Below are 8,345 nucleotides of genomic sequence, written 5' to 3'. Positions count from 1 at the left end.
GCCACTGGGAATTGCGGGTGTGCATGCAGCTGTCAAACATTATTAATTTCGGTAATGTGTAATTGCGACTGTTTTACCGATCTGCACTGTGACAGTAGGCCAATTAGAAAATGGCAGGTGTACTCACATGATCTGCTGCAAGAGTTTTGCTTTTGAGACAGTTAGAACTGAACGAAATGCGAAGGCCAAGCAACCAATCACAGCCCGCGTTATATGATCAACATTTTGCAATATAATTAAGGTGTTGGACAATTGTATTGCCGTTAACACAAACCAGAAGTACCTCCAGTTCCACGCAGCAAAAAAAAGCTGAAGAAAGTCGCTACAAGCATGTTCAAGTTGGGGTTCGCGATTGTTTTCGTGGTTGTGGCTGCTTGCAATTTCTTGTCAAGTTCGAAAGCAAAGGGATTACCTGGGCTAGATGACTTGGGGTCAGCATACGACTTCCAGACTAAGGAAAAAGGTGTGACTGCTTTCACATTATTACAAGCCAGGCTATGTTCAAGGGATAATCCAATTCGCCTGTTCCTTAAAATTCACCTTTGTAGTAGGTCGTTCCTTTTAGAAAACCTGAAGTGATTTTTTGTGACCCATGGAATTTACTTTTTTTTAAAAACCATGAGAGAAAAGGAAACGTTGGGACAACATCACAGACTTGAGATGAGATTTTGCGAGGCGTAAATCCCAGTTTTTGAAGTTGTAACAACTGCAGTGGAGGCAAAATGTTTCTTAAAAAATTCAAAGAGTTCCGGGAACATCAATGAGGAAGGGTTTCGACAAAACACTGACCCCCTTACTGACCCCCCTACTGACCCCCTATACAAGTTCCAGGTAATTAAGCTAAATTTATTGGTGAACTTGAATTGGGTCCCATTGATAGTTCTGGGCTTTTTTAATTTTACTTTTCCCATTGATTTTATAGGGGGTCAGTAGGGGGGTCAGTAAGCGGGTCAGTAGACCGGGGGGGTCAGTTTTTTGTCGAAACCCAATGAGGAGTGGTGTTCCGTGAAAATGACGATGACACCAAACTATGTAAAGGATCCGAGTATTCATTGATCAGTGCTACTTCTGCAATGATATTTCCTCGTTTTCGGTGTCTTGATGCTAATTTTAAATTCGTTCAACAGATGTGGGCATGTCCATAAGAAAGAAGCGACAAATTACAGCACGCTGTGGGAATGGAGTATACGACCCGACAAGGCAACAGTGCTGCCAGGACGTAGTTCACAACAATCCATACAATAATCCCGTTTGTTGCCTGACCCAACTCTACGATGGCGCAAAGTACGTGTGCTGTAGGTATAGAGCATACGAAAGGAAATGGGGATCAAACACTCAGTGTTGCGATTTCACACCCTTCGATGGCTCAAAGCACGTATGCTGCGATGGGAAAATTCTCCCCGCCTCATTTCGTGATTCCGGGTGTTGTGGATCCAAGGTCATTGATGCCTCAAAGTACATGTGCTGTGGCGGTAGGCAAGTGTCCATTCCAGCTGGTAAACCCCGGTGCTGTGGGAACAACGCTTACGATGCCAACAAGTTCACCTGCTGTCTTGGTCAATATATACACGCATATCTTTTCCCAGCTACCGCGTGTTGTGGGCCCAAGGTCTATGATCCCACTAGTCAAATATGCTGTCCTCGCTATTATCAAATTAAAAAACAACCAGCAAAATGCTGATCCAACGGAAACGGCAATCCAACGCATAATGCATCAGTTAAGCTTCCGAAGCTGGCCGGATAAGGGATATCTCTCAAAACGATTCAAGTATAATTATAAGGGATAACTATCTAAAAAGTTTTTAGGAATAAGGAATAAATTAAGCTACGCTGAAATAAAAGACGGGTTTTCTTCACTTATCTAAGAGTGCGTTTATCTTGAACTTGAGGATGTATACCGGCGGGGTAACAATTGAGTTCGAAGAGAGAAGCAGCCAAATTAATCATGTCTTGCAAGAGGACGAAATGCAGGTTAAATGCTTGGTATCCGCCCCGAAGCCGTGTGTTTTTTTTTTTTGTTTTGTTTTGTTTTTTGCAGGACTGCCTTGATCGTGTGACGCTTTTGAACACCCTAGGAACGATATTAAAAAGAGCCTTGGTTTTTGCCAAAAACATGCCAAATTGAATTCCTAGTGATAGACATTTTTCTTTAACGAGATTTTGCTAATTCGATTGATTATCTGGCTGTTCTTTTCTATCCTGGTAGAAAGCTCGCCCTGTCCTTGTTGTGCGCTATTTGCTTTTGTCGCAAGGCAGCCGTACACGGTGTTCCTGTGGTTTGCTTAATGTTGATTTGCTAGTATAAAACAACGTGTTTCGGAGATAGCAGGAGAACGTCAGGCTGGCCCCTGTTGTTCAGACGATGGATAGCGCTATCGGCGGGATAAATCACTATCCAGTGGATAAGTCACAGAGAAACCAATAGCGCTATTCACTGAATAGTGATTTAGCCGGCGGATAGTGCTATCCATCATTTAAACAACTGGGTTCTGGTGTCTTGTTGATGTACACTGAAATGGCACAATGTTTTTTCAATCGAAAGGGAATCAGTCGAAAACGTTTGAGCTCGAATTAGTGTCCGAAGATGTGCTATTTTTCTTCCGTAAACCTCCGTCACTCCCACCACAATACTGTAGCTATATACTCATCCCGTTCCCTCTCCCGGCAGTAATCAAAGTGAAAGCCACAAAATCTGGATGCAAGACGACGGTGATTTGCAGAAATTAGACGGGAAAATTAGAGAAAATATATGTCAAGCAGTTTCGGAATAAGGCCCGTTTTCAATGCGTATCCAGGGGCTAGTGTTCCAAGTAAATGTTTTCGACGAAGCTCGATAAAAAAGTTAAAAGCCAAATGTACAGGACAAAGTTATGCAACAGTAGACACAAAGTTTTGAATTCGCAGTTGTGTTGTTTTGCGAGCGACTTTCAATCGAGTGTCGTAAAACCTAAACCAAAGTAATTACTTTGGCTAATCAAAAAGACGAGCTAACCCTCGAACGTCAGCTTTTGAAGCTTTACTCTATCAACTCAGTTGATTACAATTTGCTATTTCAGTCTCCCATCGACTGAGTTCAGATCTTTGAAAACTGACTATTCCGTTCATCTCTTATAAAGACACAGATAAACACAGGTTGCTATTGAAATACGGAAAGACAAAATAAATCGCGTTCAAAACTATAATGATGATCCACGTGTCTTCATTCTTGAGGTATTTTGCGTATCACATCGTGTCGGTCGTCTGAATTTGTTATTCACTCAGAGGACTACAGGGAGTGACTCATGTTTAATTAAATCGGACTTCTGCTGCTCGGACGTCGTCTGGGTTTTTTTAATCACTGTTGGATGTAAACGATCCGGAGCAACAACATTGTCAACAATTTTGCGAAAAGAAGCAAATGAGACCGTTGCGGGACAACCCTCGTGGAACTGTGGCTATGTTTTGTTTCGCTTTAATTGTATTGCGGAGAAGGTTTTTACGAAGTAAACATGTGGTTTTAAAATGTGGAGCTCAGCGGGTCTTCAGTGTCTCCAGGAGTTAACATATATTCCCCGCAAAAACTCCAATTTCACTTGGAAATTCTCTTAATTTCGAAAAACAAAGATATCCCTTTCGTAACTTCCGTACGTTCCATATTTTTTGACTACTTTCCACCATAGATGAAGGCAAGATGCCAAACATTCGAAAATAACAGTACAGGTGAATAACAACAAAAATTGAAACAAAAAAAATTTGGAAAATTGGTCTTGCGTGGGCAGTGGCAGAAGCAGTCCATGGGCTCCTGGGAGTGGATATTTCCCCAAAATGTTCTTATGTAAGCGGAACTTGTAAAATTTAATAAATCCTGTCGCTTTTTTTTCGTGTGAGCTCCTGAGAGTTCCACAGTATGATCAAACTCCACTTCCTAAAGTACAAATAACACGCGAAACGAGTACAAATATCTTGCGATAGTCATTAAGTTAGTTCTTTGTACAGTTGGATGACATGCTAGATGCTTGGCACAGCTGGTTATTTGTGCAGTTAGTTATTTTTACTCATGTTGGCCTCTCCCAGCACGCGTGACTGAAAAGCTCAAATATTTCATAATCCTGTAAAAACAAAACACGTAGGATAAAAACCTCTCATTACGCAGACGGTTAATTTCGGCAATGTATAATTGCGACTGTTTTACCGGGAAAGATCTCGTTGATATACCCACCACGAGTCCCATAGTTAAACTCTCATTTTACAGAAGTCTAAGTGCCCACTTCAGTGATTAGGTCTAAACGTTCGTTTATCTTATTGCTATAGCAATATTTAGTTCTAGAAACTGATTTAGAATAGCCATTTTTTTAGACTTATGGTTGGTGTGTATATCCATGAGATCCTTCCCGTTTTATCGTTCTACACTTTGACAGTAGGCCAATTAGAAAATAGCAGGTGTACTCACATGATCTGCTGCAAGAGTTTTGCGTTTGAGACAATTAAAACTGAGCGAAATGCAAAGGCCAAGCAACCAATCACAGCGCGTGTCAGTATGATCAAAATTTTGCAATGAAAGGTGTTGGACAATAGTACTTCCGTTAACACAAACCAGGAGTATCTCCAGTTCCAGCAGCAGAAAAAAGCTGAAGAAAGTCGCTACAAGCATGTTCAAGTTGGGGTTCGCGATTGTTTTCGTGGTTGTGGCTGCTTGCAATTTCTTGTCAAGCTCGCAAGCAAAGGACTTACCAGGGCTAGATGACTTGGGGTCAACATACGACTTCCAGACTGAGGAAAAAGGTGTGACTACTTTCACATTTTTTCAAGCCAGGCTACGTTCAAGGGATAATCTAATTCGCAGGTTCCTTAAAATTCACCTTACTAGTAGGTCGTTCTTTTTAGAAACCCTGAAGTAATTTTTTTGTGACTTAAGTAATTTACTTATTAAAAAACCATGAGAGAAAAGGAAACGTTGGGAGAGCATTACTGAGATTTTGCGAGGTGTAATTCCCCGTTTGCGGGGCTTGCAACAACTGCAGTGGAAGCAAAATGTTGCGGAGAAAATTCCAAGACTTCCGGGAACATCAATGAGGAGCGGTGATTCCGGCGTGAAAATGAAGATGACGATAAACTATGTAAAAGGTCCGAGTATTCATTGTTCAGTGCTAATTCCGCAATGACATTTCCTCGTTTTCCGGGTCTTAATGCTACTTGTAAATTCATTCAACAGATGTGGGCATGTTCAGAAGAATCAAGCGACAAATTACCGCACAGTGCGGGAACAAAATTTACAACCCCTCAAAGCAAGTGTGCTGCCAGAATACAATTCACAACAATCCTTTCAATAATCCCATTTGTTGCCTGACCCAACTCTACGATGGCGCAAAGTACGTGTGCTGTAACTATAGAGCATACGAAAGGAAATGGGGATCAAACACTCAGTGTTGCGATTTCACACCCTTCGACGGCTCAAAGCACATATGCTGCGACAGAAACAAGATTCTCCCCGCCCCATTTCCTAGATCCGGGTGTTGTGAATCCAAGGTCATAGATGCCTCAAAGTACATGTGTTGTGGCGGTAGACAAGTGTCCATTCCAGCTGGTAGAGGCCCCGCATGTTGTGGGAACAACGCTTACGATTCCGCCAAGTTCGCCTGCTGTGGTGGTGTGATACATCCATATCTTCAACCAGTTTCCGCGTGTTGTGGGACCAAAATCTATGATCCCTCAACGGAAATATGCTGTCCCAAATATTTTCAAATTAAAAAACAACCAGCAAAATGCTGATCCAATGGAAACTGCTACCCAACGCCTGAAACCCGCAGTGCATCGGTTAAGCTTTCGAACCAGGCTGACTAAGGAATAACTCGCAAAATAAATAAATTACTAAGGGATAACTATCAAAAGAATAAGGAATAAGAAATAAGGAATAAGGAATAAAATAAGCAACAGTTAAAAGAAAATGTGCATCTGAAAATAGCTAAATAAAAGGATGGGTTTAAACATCGCTTATCTCAGGGTGCGTTTATCTTGAACTTGAGGATGTATAATTGGGTGAGAATTGAGTTGGAAGAGAGAAGCAGCCAAATTAATCATGCCGTGCAAGAGGATGAATTGTAGGTTAAATGCTTGGTATCCAAACGAGGACGCTTTTTTTTTCTGTACGGTGGCCGCCTTGATCGTGTGACGCCTGTGAACGCCATAGTGTTGTAGGAAATCTTTTGGGGAAGAAAGACTCCTCAACACTCTTGCTGTTCACTTCTTTATTTGATGTTCTCTAACGAGTAGTTTGTTCAAAAGAGCACCTAACACCGATAGATTCGTTTACTTATTAGCGCTCCCGGTCCAGGCAACGCATCGCGATTGGTCAAAGGATTAGAGGCTTAGAACGCCAACGCCAACGCCAACGCCAACCACGAAAGAAGTGTTTAACATAAACTACGAAGGTGCATCTACGGTTGCACGAAACGTGGTCCACGCTGACGGCTTAAAAATTGAAGGGCCATTAGGCGTTGAGCGAATCAGGGGCACCCAACGTCAATTTTCGGAAAATATCTGTTCGGAAGACGATTTGAGATCTAGAATTTTCGGAACATTTGTTGTAAAATTTCTTGCTTGCCTGCCTGTCCTAGGATTTTCGAATATCTAAAAGATGGTATAATTGCCCATTTTTAACGAATTGTTACCCTAAAAAGCTCACCTAGAATTTTCGGGAGCCTTTTTTCTGGCATCGCTTTTTCAAAGCAAACTTGAACCGTGGTTTGCCGTTAACGGTTTGCCGTTTGCCGTAGTGGCAAAAATGGACTCTAGTACAAGGTTTGGCATTCGGGCTGGAAAAAAACTTGGCACGCCATGTTTGGATTATTGTTTTAGTTTACATGTGTTAATCAAACCGAACCAGCGTCCTCAAGGATGTGCAAATGATCAGCAAAAATGAGTTCATTCAAGAGTTAAAGCATTGAAAAACATACCTTATAGGTTTAAACGTGAGTTCCTACAGAATTTTAAGGTGAAAAACGCTGCGGTAAATCACTTACCGCAAGATTCAGAACATAAACTGCTGACTGCAAACTCGATCGCAAGACTTCTCACGTGACATTCAGAGATTTGGCGCTTGCCATTTTCCGAAAAAATACGCGATGCTAAATGTCTGGAGAAAGGAGAACATTTGAAAGTCTTGACGCTTCTCAGTGGTTTTTTGTTGCTGTAAATTGGCAAGCTTGTTCCTAGTTTGCTCTTTATTTATGGAAGACAAAAGTGGCCCTTGATGAGAAAAATATGAATTGGACAGAATACCGAATACAACATACATGCTAACAAGGAGGAAGTCAATAGTACGCTCCTGCGTTAACTGTCCTGTCTAAGTGGGAACCAGCAAGTATGATCAGCCAAAGACCCGCATGTTACGTTTTGCAAAGAAACGTCAGGCCATTCATTTTAAACTTGGTCAAAGAAAGGAGCACTTTCTGTTGCTACTTCTCTTTACTAACAGTGCTGCACATTTTCTTCTTTTTATTTTTGCTTACATGACCAGGTTTTGACAATGAGCACAGATCTGCGTCGTGGTGAATCCACTTTTCAAAACAGTAATCAAACAAATATGCAATAGTATAGTGAACAATACTTGAATGAACATAGAAAACTCAAACATTGCCCACTTACATTAGTGCCCTCACACTGTGCCTGTCAAAGGTCAAGTGTCAAGTGTCCAATAAACTCTATGTAAAACAAGCAACTGTTAACCCAACAATTTTTTTTTGTTTTCTACTAAATCAGTTTAATTAATGTTGTGTTGTCTACCAAGGAACTAAATAATTATGCCCATGCTTAGTACCTCATTTAATTTTGTGAACAGAACCATCAATTTCAACTGAGTTAGATTTTCCCTATCTCAAAATACCAATACCGATGAGATAGGCTTCAGAAATTGAAATACTGTTTGATTCCGAACAGTTGCAACACAAATTACAAGTCACTAAATTTCATTTTGTATTCTGATAAAACAGGCGATAAAAGCCTTCTAGGTCACCGCTTTTCTTGTTCATCGGTTTTCCGGGATCAGGCCAATGAAAGCCTAATCATCCCTTCCCCGGTATCCGAATACAACAGACCGAGCACTCTGTAAAACAGAAACTGTGCAAATCAGTAGTCCTTTTAACACAATAACCATCTTGAAGTTGGCCTCTAACAGACGTGTTCAGCACCATGATCTAGTGCCTCTTTGGTATGGTTGGATCAATGTTTTAAGTCAAACAAATCCCACAATGTGGGATCCATAATGAGGTGGACATCGAAATTCTCCTCAAGTGATTAAATGAACGATAATTGAGGGACACAGTCAAATTCGAAAGCGAGTGCGAGCTGTTGGCCAAATAGCTCCTTCA

General features: G+C 41.2%; 1 long non-coding RNA gene and 1 pseudogene across 1 annotated transcript; one reads left to right on the top strand and one right to left on the bottom strand.

Annotated features, from left to right (window-relative positions):
- The first annotated feature begins 256 nt into the window (after positions 1-256).
- LOC137970230 (uncharacterized) lies at positions 257-1,860 on the top strand. Its single transcript, XR_011116780.1, has 2 exons — positions 257-463; positions 1,128-1,860. It is a non-coding gene; the product is annotated as an uncharacterized lncRNA (long non-coding RNA).
- Positions 1,861-8,196: 6,336 nt separating this feature from the next.
- The window catches only part of LOC137971901 (uncharacterized), a 1,228-nt pseudogene continuing 1,079 nt past the window's right edge, over positions 8,197-8,345 (bottom strand).

Source organism: Montipora foliosa, chromosome 9, assembly GCF_036669935.1.
Source record: "Montipora foliosa isolate CH-2021 chromosome 9, ASM3666993v2, whole genome shotgun sequence".
NCBI lineage: Eukaryota > Metazoa > Cnidaria > Anthozoa > Scleractinia > Acroporidae > Montipora > Montipora foliosa.
This window is presented reverse-complemented; position numbering and strand designations above follow the sequence as displayed.